Source organism: Physeter macrocephalus, chromosome 2 (genome assembly GCF_002837175.3).
Source record: "Physeter macrocephalus isolate SW-GA chromosome 2, ASM283717v5, whole genome shotgun sequence".
NCBI classification, from domain to species: domain Eukaryota; kingdom Metazoa; phylum Chordata; class Mammalia; order Artiodactyla; family Physeteridae; genus Physeter; species Physeter macrocephalus.
In genome coordinates, this window is record NC_041215.1 from 13,889,194 (window position 1) to 13,892,044 (window position 2,851).

Genomic DNA, 2,851 nt, shown 5'->3' on the forward strand with positions numbered 1-2,851 from the left:
TTTTTCTGATCTGATCTTTATGATTTCTTTCCTTCTGCTAACTTTGGGTTTTTTTGTTCTTTCTCTAATTGCTTTAGGTGTAAGATTAGGTGGTTTATTTGAGATGTTTCCTGTTTCTTAAGGTAGGATTGTATTGCTATAAACTTCCCTCTTAGAATTGCTTTTGCTGCATCCCATAGGTTTTGGGTCATCGTGTTCTGTTTGTCATTTGTTTCTAGGTATTTTTTGATTTCCTCTTTGATTTCTTCAGTGATTTCCTGGTTATTTATTAGTGTATTGTTTAGCCTCCATGTATTGTATTTTTTACAGATTTTTTTCTTTAAGTGATGTCTAATCTCATAGCGTTGTGGTTGGGAAAGATACTTGATAAGATTTCAATTTTCTTAAATTTACCAAGGGTTGATTTTTGACTCAAGATGTGATCTATCCTGGAGAAAGTTCCATGAGCACTTGAGAAGAAAGTGTATTGTGTTGTTTTCGGAGGGAATGTCCTATAAATATCAATTAAGTCCATCTTGTTTAATGTATCATTTAAAGCTTGTGTTTCCTTATTTATTTTCATTTTGGATGATCTGTCCATTGCTGAAAGTGGGGTTTTAAAGTCCCGTACTATGATTGTGTTACTGTCGATTTTCCCTTTATGGCTATTAGCATTTGCCTTATGTATTGAGGTGCTCCTATGTTGGGTGCATAAATACTTACAATGTTATATCTTCTTCTTGGATTGATCCCTTGAACTTTATGTAGTGTCCTTCTTTGTCTCTTGTAACATTCTTTATTTTAAAGCCCATTTTATCTGATATGAGTATTGCTACACCAGCTTTCTTTTGATTTCCATTTGCATGGAATATCTTTTTCCATCCCCTCACTTTCTGTCTGTATGTGTCCCCAGGTCTGAAGTGGGGCTCTTGTAGACAGCCTATGTACAGGTCTGAAGTGGGTATCTTGCAGATGGCATATATACGGGTCTTATTTTTGTATCCATTCACCCAGTCTATGTCTTTTGGTGGGAGCATTTAATCCATTTACATTTAACATAATTATCGATATGTATATTCCTATTACCATTTTCTTAATTGTTTTGGGTTTGTTATTGTAGGTCTTTTCCTTTTCTTGTGTTTCCTGCCTAGAAAAATTCCTTTAGCATTTGTTGTAAAGCTGGTTTGGTGGTGCTGAAATCTTTTAGCTTTTGCTTGTCTGTAAGGGTTTCAATTTCTCAATGGAATCTGAATGAGATCCTTGCTGGGTAGAGTAGTCTTGGTTGTAGGTTTTTCCCTTTCATCACTTTAAATATGTCTTGCCACTCCCTTCTGGCTTGCAGAGTTTCTGCTGAAAAATCATCTGTTAACCGTATGGGGATTCCCTTGTATGTCATTTGTTGTTTTTCCCGTGCTGCTTTTTTTGTGTGTGTGTGTGGTATGCGGGCCTCTTACTGTTGTGGCCTCTCCCATTGCAGAGCACAGGATCCGGATGCACAGGCCCAGCAGTCATGGCCCACGGGCCCAGCCGCTCCGTGGCATGTGGGATCCTCTCGGACCGGGGCACGAACCCATGTCCCCTGCATCAGCAGGCAGACTCTCAACCACTGCGCCACCAGGGAAGACCTCCCATGCTGCTTTTAATATTTTTTCTTTTTATTTAATTTTTGATAGTGTGATTAAAATGTGTCTTGGCATGTTTCTCCTTGGATTTATCCTGTATGGGACTCTCTGTGCTTCCTGGACTTGATTATTTCCTTTCCCATATTAGGGAAGTTTTCAAGTATAATCTCTTCAAATATTTTCTCAGTCCCTTTTTTTTTCTCTTCTTCTTCTGGGACCCCGACAATCCGAATATTGGTGGGTTTAATGTTTTCCCAGAGGTCTCTAAGACTGTCCTCAATTCTTTTCATTCTTTTTTCTTTATTCTACTCTTAAGTAGTTATTTCCAAGATTTTTTCTTTCAGGTCACTTATCCGTTCTTCTGCCTCAGTTATTCTGCTATTGATTCCTTCTAGAGAATTTTAAATTTCATTTATTGTGTTGTTCATCACGGTTTTCTTGCTCTTTAGTTCTTTTAGGTCCTTGTTAAACGTTTCTTGTATTTTCTCCATTCTATTTCAAAGATTTTGGATCATTTTTACTATCATTAGTAAATCTATACAGACAAAATCACACAAAGAAGCATACACATACAGACTCACAAAAAGAGAGGAAAAAAATCTATCTATCTATCTATCTATCTATCTATCTATCTATCTATCTATAAAAGGAAGAGAGCAACCAAATCTATAAACAAATCTACCAATGATAATAAACTCTAAGTACTAAACTAAGAGAAAAATAAAACCAGTAACCAGTCAGTTGCATACAGCAAACCCCAAGTCTTTAGTTGTTCCCAAAGTCCACAGCCTCAATTTTGGGATGAGTCATTGTCTATTCTGGTGTTCCACAGATGCAGGGTACATCAAGTTGATTGTGGAGATTTAATCTGATGCTCCTGAGGCTGCTGGGAGAGATTTCCCTTTCTCTTCTTTGTTCGCAGAGCTCCTGGGGTTCAGCTTTGGATTGGCCCCGTCTCTGCGTATAGGTAGCCTGAGGGCGTCTGTTCTTCACTCAGGGCAGGGTTAAAGTACCACCTGATTAGTGGGCTGTGGCTCAATCAGGCTTGGGGGAGGGAGGGGTACGGATGGGGGGCGAGCCTGCAGTGGCAGAGGCCGGCGTGATGTTGCAACAGCCTGAGGCGCGCCGTGCGTTCTCCCGGGGAAGTTGTCCCTGGATCACGGGACCCTGGCAGTGGCGGGCTGCACAGGCTCCCAGGAGGGGTGGTGTGGATAGTGACCTGCACTTGCACACAGGCTTCTTGGTGGCTG